Source organism: Megalobrama amblycephala, linkage group LG12 (assembly GCF_018812025.1).
Source record: "Megalobrama amblycephala isolate DHTTF-2021 linkage group LG12, ASM1881202v1, whole genome shotgun sequence".
Classification (NCBI taxonomy): domain Eukaryota; kingdom Metazoa; phylum Chordata; class Actinopteri; order Cypriniformes; family Xenocyprididae; genus Megalobrama; species Megalobrama amblycephala.
This window is the reverse complement of record NC_063055.1, coordinates 38,123,837-38,134,207: the sequence shown is the minus strand read 5'-3', so window position 1 is coordinate 38,134,207 and position 10,371 is coordinate 38,123,837. Positions and strand designations below refer to the sequence as shown.

Sequence of the window (10,371 nt, the reverse complement as noted above, 5' to 3'; positions counted from 1 at the left end):
GTTACAAGACATTGGAAAATATTAGATATGGACTATAAATGCAATTTGTGCCACACATTATGTTGATAAAGATTATCCAGTATCCTCTTTGTTTTAGAATAAATATATCAAAATATCCATAAAACAAAATTGTATAAAATACAGATAAAGGTTTTAGAATAGAGATGATTCATTCATTTCCACTGGCCAGATAGTATTTGAATAGTTTTAAACAATTCAAATCAAATTTATGCAGTTTTGCTGATAAGGTGAACATATCTTTTAGGAAGTTTATAGGCTATTATTTATAGGCACTTACTATTTATTGCAGTGTAAATACAATTGTCTGAAACGGCGCGTCACTGACAAAGTATTTTAAAAAGAAAACATGCAAATCTTACCGTTTTCCTCAAATGATATCCTTCAAATAGTAATTGTTTGAAGATCCTTCACACGACATCAACACCTCCTGCAGTAAGATATCATTGGACCTATTCAAACTGGACAACGGACCGTTCGACCACCGAATCCAGCAGTGTCTTCCATAATATCTAAGTTAAGTGTGCATCACTGATCGTCATTCTCGAAAAAATATTTTGTCATAACATCTGCAGTGTGGTTTAAAGAGGAATTATTGTGCTTCCAGCGCTCCTCGCTGTCATTAAAACAGCGTGAAAAGTGATAAAAAGTAGCACATCTACTATCTCAATTCATATCACTTTTGTCTCCCCTGGGGGGGGAGCATCCACTATGATGATATGTTATATACGCACATACCTTTTTATAGCCCATTCATTAAAAAAAAATTGTAAATTCAAAGTATTTGCACCTGGTTAAGAATGCTGATAATGATAATTCAGGTTGATGCAATTTGATTTATTGGGTGATGTAATAGGATAATTTAGAAGTTTTTCATTTTAAATAGTTATTGCTATTTGGGCCAGTTGGTGTCGCCAAAACACATACTCTTCTAAAAGAGTGCGTACGCACGGTCAAGAGCATCCTTACGGTGCGCACTTATTTACGCCAAGTTTATTTTTTATAAATCCCGATATGTGCGTGGAAAAATGCGTACGCATATTTCTATGCCCATTTTGTGCGTACGCAACGTTTATACATCAGGCCCCTGGAGGGCAAAATAAAGCTTTCCTCCATTTCCTGCCAGTGATATTTACCAGGTTTGTGTAAAGTACTAATGGAATTTTAACCATAAATGCTCATCTTGAACTAGCTCTCTTCTTCTTCTCTTCTATTATAATTCTGGCAGTTTAGACACTTCTAAGTGTATTAGTGCCCTCCACAGGTCAAAGTTTGAACTAAATTGTCATACACAATATGCTAGTGCAAGTATATAACAATTAGTTCAAACTTTGCGGTGCGCGTGCAACAGCGCATGCACAAGCAGGAAAGAAGAGTCCACTAGGTGGCAATACACACAGTACTGAGCACAATGTGCAATCGTCGAACAAGAGTGTGTAAAGAACGATTAAAAAATAAGACGAGTAAACTCAGAAGCGTGCCTTCTCCATCGTTTTGATTCCTGTTCTCTTGGTGTATCTTCTGAACTATGTTGCAATGGTGGCTGCACTGTTTTTCTTTCCGATCCTGCCTAGCGAATGTCCGGTTGTCTGGTAATAGTATAGAAAAAATTGCACTGCGCATGTGTCGAACTCTGTCATCCGCGTGCATCCTTGGTTTAGTATACTTTGAAAGACGCGTGGACGCGACTGCGCGCGTGATGCGTCCGGGCGCGGAAAGTGAAGTATACCCGGGGCTTTAGCAGTGTCTACACTGCCGGAATTCAAATAGAGAAGAAGAGAGCTAGTTCAAGATGAGCATTTATGGTTAAAACATATAAAATTTTACATTTTTTTTAGAAAATGAGCGATGGTTTCTCTAGATAAGACCCTTATTCCTCATCTGGGATCGCTGTAAACTGTTTGGGCTCCAGTGAAGTCCACTATAAGGAAAAAAATCCTGGAATGTTTTCATCAAAAACCTTAATTTCTTTTTGACTGAAGAAAGAAAGACATGAACATCTTGGATGACATGGGGGTGAGTAAATTATCAGGGAATTTTAATTAGAAAGTGAACTAATCCTTTAATGATGTTTGCATCTGTGCAGCGTCTCTCTCTCTATAACATTGAAGCTGTGAGTTTAATTCCTTCAAAAACAGCAATGTTGCCCCATCATTGCTGAGAAATGTAATTCAGTAGCGAAGCTTTTTATTAATAATACTCATGGGGCAGTGCTGATAGGTTTCTGTGCTCCTGAATGTTTCTGTGTGTGAACAGCGTGATCTCCAATATCTGTTTGCGAGTGATATGTGTTTCATTGAAAGCAGAGCATTAATATTAATATTAAACAGGTTTTATGCACACCTTCCAGCCAATCAGAATCGAGTATTCAGACAGCCCATGGTATAAAATTATTTATTTGTGCACATAATTTTTTAATTCATGCTCCTTGTAATCTTGAATCAGACCCCTCCGTCTTACAGTGTCATCTCCTCTCTTCTCTGATGACGAGGGCGGGGCAACCTGTCACTCACATGAGATCCACCAACAGCAAACCACAACCATCCAATCAATTCCCCACAGACAAAATCAAGCCCCGCCCTACATTTGTTCTTGTTCCAGAAGTGTTTCACTCGGATATACGTCACAATAGGGAAGGAAAAGATAATAAAGCACTATGCCCTGTTAAAATATGTAACATGTATGCTTTATTTAAACTTCAAAGATAAAAGATACATTAAAATTATTTATGCATGTTTATTTCTACTGTGATCCTCACTCCTCTGGAAGATTCCTCACTCCTCGTTCCTCGTGGTGCAATAAGAGTATGGACCCTGTTCACATTTCCGGGTTTCTCAGAAGCAGAAGTCATCATAGTTGGGTAAAATTCTATAGCAGTGAATGAGAGAATACATTAAATATATTTTTTTGTGTTTCCATTTGCTCAAATAGCAAAAGAAAAACTAAACTATAGTGTTTTCACAACTTCCCTCACAGCAGCATTAACTAGATTTTTGTAGATAATATAATACTAAGCATAGTGTTATGTATTACGGAGCCCCTAAAGGGACATGGTGGTAGAAAAAAAAAAATGGGAAGGAAGGAAATTTTACTTGGTGGTGGAAAAAAAATTTGGGATGGGAGGAATTTTTTTTTTTCAAATCTTTTGCGTTCCCTCGCAAAGATGTTTTGCGTTCCCGCGCAAAGATTGCGTTCCCTCGCAAAGATGTTTTGCGTTCCCGCGCAAAGATTGCGTTCCCTCGCAAAAATGTTTTGCGTTCCCTCGCAAAGATGTTTTGCGTTCCCTCGCAAAGATTGCGTTCCCTCGCAAAGATGTTTTGCGTTCCCTCGCAAAGTTATAATCGTTCCCTTGCTGTGAGCTCAGACAAACACTTCCTCTTTAATGTCCCGCTGGCTGGCAGTAGTGTTTTAGTTAGTAACATACGTTAATAATGCACACAAATAATGCGCGGCTCATAGAGTTTGAACTTGTTGGACTCAAAAATGAATGCAGTCAGTGCTTAAGTCAAGCAGTTCGGTTGGTAATATATTCACAGATTCGAGCTTCCCGGATTAATAACTCGTGAGCTAAACGTTGTTAAAACACAAATGCAGCTACTTCCAATCATAGTAGCCTAGACAACAAGCTACAACAACCCAATTTTCCTCAAATGTGTTTTATAATAAATTGGTCTCTATGAGCAGGCGGCGGAGATACACGCCTGAAGGGACCGTCTGAAAAGTGCAAAACCCGAAACCCTTTTGCTAATTTTATATTACGAAAAATACTCAATAACTTCACTGTAACACACTGTACTGGCACCAAATTCAGTTCATACATCACTGCTCTCCTGCTGGTTATAGGTACTACAACACTTAGTTTGGCAAGTAGCACTTAAAGGCCTTCTTTACACAAATGATGTTGGTAAACAGCTTACATACAACAGCTTTTGCATGATAATGGCTTACTGGATTTGATGGCATTACAATTTATTTAATATTTTTACTAATAACAGTTAAGTTATTATTATATTATTTTATTTAATAATTAATAATCATAAACGTTATGCATTTTTTTTTTTTTTTTTTTTATCAAACTAAGTGTTGGGTTTTGCACTTTTCAGACGGTCCCTTCAGGCGTGTATCTCCGCCGCCTGCTCATAGAGACCAATTTATTATAAAACACATTTGAGGAAAATTGGGTTGTTGTAGCTTGTTGTCTAGGTTACTATGATTGGAAGTAGCTTCATTTGTGTTTTTAACAACGTTTAGCTCACGAGTTACTAATCCGGGAAGCTCGAATCTGTGAATATATTGCCAACTGAACTGCTTGACTTAAGCACTGACTGCATTTCTTCATTTTTGAGTCCAACAAGTTCAAACTCTATAAGCCGCGCATTATTTGTGTGCATGTTACTAACTGAAACACTACTGTCAGCCAGCGGGACATTAAAGAGGAAGTGTTTGTCCGAGTTCACAGCAAGGGAACGATTATAACTTTGCGAGGGAACGCAAACATCTTTGCGTGGGAACGCAATCTTTGCGAGGGAACGCAAAACATCTTTGCGAGGGAACGCAAAAGATTTGAAAAAAAAAATTCCTTTCATCCCAAATTTTTTTCCACCACCACGTAAAATTTCCTTCCTTCCCTTTTTTTTTCTACCACCATGTCCCTTTAGGGGCTCCGTAATAAATGTACATACATTTAAAAAAAAATTAAAATATAAAAAACTTTGCAGTATATTGATGACCATTAAAACACAGTCTGTGAAAAGGGTCTATGAGGTGTCCCTCAAGATGGATGACTCCAGCAACATGACAACTGGTGCACTAAAATCAAACCTATTAAAATATAAACATTTATTCTACACTGAAAAAAATTGCTGTAAAAACAATTTTCACTCGGAAATTGCTAGTAAATTTTGTAAATTTTACAAATAATTACAAAGAACAAGTAGCTAACAATGAATTAAAATTAAAGATATATTTTCTTGTAAAACATACTCCAGTAATCGTTGTTTTATTACCACTTTGAAAAATGTTTCTTATTTTAAAGAGCTTGCAATAAAGGAGTGGCTTGCCACTGCACTTGCATTAGTGAAGCAACATTCATAGACACCCAACTCTACCACAAAAAACCCGATAACCTCAAAAACTTCATCATAAAAGAAACCTTTTTAAAGGTCAAACATCACTGAGCATTAAACACTTTCCCTGTACTCAAAAACATATGAAATAACACATCATTTCAGCATTTACTCTCCTGATCCATCAATATGCAATGAATAAACTAAAAATCCACTGCCCAGTTTGAGTTAACAAAAACGATTCAGGTAGTCCCAAAACAAATGGATTAAAGGGTTATTTCACCCAAAAATGAAAATAATGTCATTTATTACTCACCCTCATGTCGTTCCACACCCATAAGACCTTCATTGATCTTCAGAACATAGTTCTTTTGTTTCAAATCAGTGGTTTGGAGTCATGTGATTTCAACAAATGAGGCTTCATTATGTCATAAGGGTTTGAAATTTCAATAGTTCACGTGACTTTGGCAGTTTGATACACGCTCCGAACCACTAATTCGAAACAAAAGATTCATAAAGCTTCGACGTGTTTTGAAATCGCCCATCACTAGATATTGTTGAAAAGTCGTTATTTAGTTTTTTTGGCACACAAAAAATATTCTTGTCGCTTTATAATATTAAGGTTGAACCACTGTACTCACATGAACTGATTTAAATATGTTTTTAGTATCTTTCTGGACCTTGAGAGGTTCATTGAGATTGCTGGAGATGCAGGCCTCACTGAACTATTGGATTTCATCAAAAATATCTTAATTTGTGTTCTGAAGATGAACAAAAGTTTTACGGGTGTAGAACGATATGAGGGTGAGTAATTAATGACAGAATTTTCATTTTGGGTGAACTAACCTTTTAAGTAAACTTCAGTTTTACGTATATAAATGGATAGAACACAATTAATTACAAAATGTTCAGCAGTTATGTTGCTTTAGCTTCTTTTAAAGTAAATTTTACAAGCAGCAAAAATCATTTTTACAGTGATGAGTTCAAGTTCGTATATTTATGAGTTGGGAAGTCGCAATAAACCCTTTTCATATTTCCAGCACCCTTTTCAGCCCTTCGTCCGCTGGTTTCCTTCAACCCCTTGGCTCCTCCTCTGATGCCTCTATTGTGTGGATTTGCCTCGGGTCTTCTGGTCTCCAGCATCACCCAGTCAAGAGGATCCTTTGGTTTTGCCTCCAGCCGTCGATCCCATCACTCCACTCTCCCTTGGCTCCACCTGGGTACATTGCCCTTATGGCTCCACCGGGTTTTCTCATCCCTCCGGCTCCGCCTTGGTCAGACATCACCCTGCCTGCACCACAGGCTTCTGAGCATATTCAAATTACGGAACGAACGCGGCACCAGTTCTGTTTTTTCCGTAAGTAGAATAGGGAAGGTGTAGGACATACAGCGTAAGCTTTTTGAAGAATACGGAAAGCGGTCTGGAAGCACTTGCAAGGCAATCATTTGTGTTTATAAATCATATACATTTTTATTTTTTATTATTTTGCTAGATAAGACCCTTATTTCCTGTCTGGTATTGTTTAAAGTCCTTTGAAGCTGCACTGAAACTGTAATTTTGACCTTCAATCGTTTGGAGGCCATTGAAGTCCACTATAAGGAGAATAATCCTGGAATGTTAGGATTTTTTTTTTTTTTAAGTTAATATAACTCATATATATTTTAATGAAAATGTAAAAAACAAAAACTTTGTCTTCAACCTTTTGTCCTCAACCTTTAACTTTACATAAGTTGTACAGAATATAATAAATTAAAATTGAATAAATGCCACAGCAGACCACACATAAAAAAAGCAATAAAATGAAACACACTTGGTATATTAACATGGTATTTCCTTTGTGAGTGAGTGAACAAAATCACATTCAGTAGTTATTTTCTGTGTGGTAACTATTTGAATGCATTGCATTGATCCATTTTTTTAATTAGATATTTACTGCAGAACCATGTGGTTTAATTTCATTCCAGAAGCGCATGGATACAAACCATAAAAGAAGATATTTAATCAGAAATACTGACTTGCTGAAACTGATCCCCTTCTACTAATCTTAAAGCGATAGTTCACCCAAAAATGAAACTTCTGTCATCATTTACTCACCTTCAAGTTGTTACAAGCCTGTACAAATTTCTTTCTTCTGCTGAACACACAAAAGAAGATATTTTGAAGAATGTGGTTGATGGACCCCATTGACTTACCATGAAAAAAAATACCATGGAAGTCAATGGGGTCCATCAACTGTTCTGTTTCCAACATTCTTCAAAATATCTTCTTTTTTGTTCAGCAGAAGAAAAGAAATTCATACAGGTTTGGAACAACTCTAGGGTGACTAAATTTCATTTTTGGGTGAACTATCGCTTTAAGCCCTTATTCATTCCATGTTGCATGACTAGTGTTGTAGAAATTATTAAATTATTATAATATTCACCACTTTCCACTGCTTGTCTGAAATATAATTATTTTTTAAGACAGAAATGCAGTCAGTTATAGAATAACCATATAACATGTATTTTATAAAGTAGCATTATTACCTCTCATTATAGCTATTATTCTTTCTTGATATCAGTTAAAAATTGTGTTTTAGATGCTCAATCATGATCGACATGTTGAATGAGAAATTTGACACAAAACAGGAAATAGATTGTGATTTCTATACATAAGATTCAATGTTATTCTGAATAATTTATTCCTTTTGTGTAGGCAGAAAGAAATAGTTAGGTCAGTTTTGTTTTTTACTAGACGCATTAAAAGAGAGAAACAATCCCACGGTTAACTCAGGATTATAAAGAAAATATTTTCACATGTTGTTATCTAACGTCAAAGCTGTGTGAAATAGAAATAAAGTGTCCAAAACAGGCTGCCAATCCGCGCTCGTGCTGAAGACAGACACCATGACGTCAGCGGCGCCCAGCTCCAGACGCTCGTGTCCGCGCAACCGTGAACGAGCCCGAGAGGAAGAAAAACTCTAGCACGCTGGCAAACGGGGTCACGAACTATGACCTTTCACTGGAGTAAAACAATAACAAATAATGTGCAATAAACCCGAGATCAAAAAACACGCGTGCGTTCATATCACAGGTAAGCAGCTTTTCATTTCTGCATGTTGCACAATGGTTGGTCAAAACGTTCGCGTGAAAAATAAATCATTTGTGCAGCTTGATGTGTGGATGAAGAGAAACAGGCCTGAGCTGCTCTCAGTCCTCATCCGAGCTGTCAACACTCGAGCAAGTGTGTTATTTAACGAAAAAAGCCCAACCGAGCATAGTATGATTTAGATAGCCAGGCATATTCCACTCTATCCTACACCAAGTGCTGTGTATAAATATAATTGAATCAGTAATTTTGCTGTGGTTTATGAATTGGCAGATGTTTAAAGTATTAGCTGGTTAGCCTGAGAGCTAACATATGAACTCGACCCTTTTACCTTTGCCACCGCGGGTCCTTCAGTGGGAGGATTGCGCCTTAATGTTCGTTCATTTTAGTCGATACTTTTGAGCTGTCGTCTGACTTAACCTGAATATTGCTGCCAGGATGAATAACGAATGTTTTCAGATTTAATTATTTTTAAGGGACGTTTAACAAAGCCTTCGTGTTGTGTTTTTTCTTGGCCTTGTGCCAGAGTCTCCATTTTGTTCCGTGTTTTGAACACGACTTCCGCTATGAGGCAGTAGGGCACTTTTATTAACAAAATATACATTTATTAAAAATGATAAGAGTAAAAGAATAAAACTGTAAAGAAAAGCACACAAATAATATAAATAAAAAATATGATGGAAAATATCTACAAAAGAAAATCTCTTTTAAATACAAAGAAAGGTTAAGGTTTTGTCTTCTTGCACTGGATAAAGAATTTAATCAGAATTAACAATGCATTACTGAAACATTCTGCTTTTTTGTCATCCAACATTCCCAATATAACATGGTTTCTAGAAAAAGTAGGCAATGACTGTGAATGTAATAAAAGAAAATGATGAGTTGTATAAAATATAATAAAGGTAACTGTGACTTTTTATTTGACAATTTGGCAAAAAGTCAGAATTGCGAGTCGATCATTTAAAATTGCGAGGAAAAAAGTCAGAATTGCAAGTCGATCATTTAAAATTGCAAGAAAAAAGTCAGAATTGCGAGTCGATCATTTAAAATTGCAAGGAAAAAAGTCCTAATTGTGAGTCGATCATTTAAAATTGCAAGGAAAAAAATCCTAATTGCGAGTCGATTATTTAAAATTGCAAGGAAAAAAATCAGAATTGCGAGTCGATCATTTAAAATTGCAAGAAAAAAGTCAGAATTGCGAGTCGATCATTTAAAATTGCAAGGAAAAAAGTCAGAATTGCGAGTCGATTATTTAAAATTGCAAGGAAAAAAATCAGAATTGCGAGTCGATCATTTAAAATTGCAAGAAAAAAGTCAGAATTGCGAGTCGATTATTTAAAATTGCAAGGAAAAAAATCAGAATTGCGAGTCGATCATTTAAAATTGCAAGGAAAAAGTCAGAATTGCGAGTCGATTATTTAAAATTGCAAGAAAAAAAGTCCTAATTGCGAGTCGATTATTTAAAATTGCAAGGAAAAAGTCAGAATTGCGAGTCGATCATTTAAAATTGCAAGAAAAAAGTCTGAATTGCGAGTCGATCATTTCAAATTGCAAGAAAAAAAGTCTGAATTGTGAGTCGATCATTTAAAATTGCAAGGAAAAAAAGTCAGAATTGCGAGTCGATCATTTAAAATTGCAAGAAAAAAAGTCCTAATTGCGAGTCGATTATTTAAAATTGCAAGGAAAAAGTCAGAATTGCGAGTCGATCATTTAAAATTGCAAGAAAAAAGTCTGAATTGCGAGTCGATCATTTCAAATTGCAAGAAAAAAAGTCTGAATTGTGAGTCGATCATTTAAAATTGCAAGGAAAAAAAGTCAGAATTGCGAGTCGATCATTTAAAATTGCAAGAAAAAAAGTCCTAATTGCGAGTCGATTATTTAAAATTGCAAGGAAAAAAGTCAGAATTGCGAGTCGATCATTTAAAATTGCAAGAAAAAAATTCAGAATTGTAAGATAAAAAGTTGCAATTACATTTATTTTTTTAATTCTGTGCCATACAGTTGTCTCCGTCAATTTGACAACAAATATAAATGTTGTGGTTAAAGTTAAATTGAAGTCTTAAAAAGTCACTTGGCTCTTTTGCTTTAGGAGACACTGAGGAAACTAATATACTGGATTCACATTTTTTGTGGCAGGTTACCTTTATTAATCTTATTGTAACCGATCAGCAGTAATACCAGCCAAGCAAAAAGTTTATA

At 35.9% G+C, this 10,371-nt stretch overlaps 1 protein-coding gene across 3 annotated transcripts in view; it reads left to right on the top strand.

Moving 5' to 3' along the window:
* The first annotated feature begins 7,895 nt into the window (after positions 1-7,895).
* The window catches only part of nr2c2 (nuclear receptor subfamily 2, group C, member 2), a 29,799-nt gene continuing 27,323 nt past the window's right edge, over positions 7,896-10,371 (top strand). The window contains exon 1 of one of the 3 annotated variants that reach the window (XM_048211045.1): positions 7,896-8,157. The gene's annotated coding sequence lies outside the window, so the exon portion shown is untranslated. The remainder of the gene's footprint in view (positions 8,158-10,371) is intronic. The other 2 variants (XM_048211044.1, XM_048211047.1) reach the window with 2 other exon arrangements.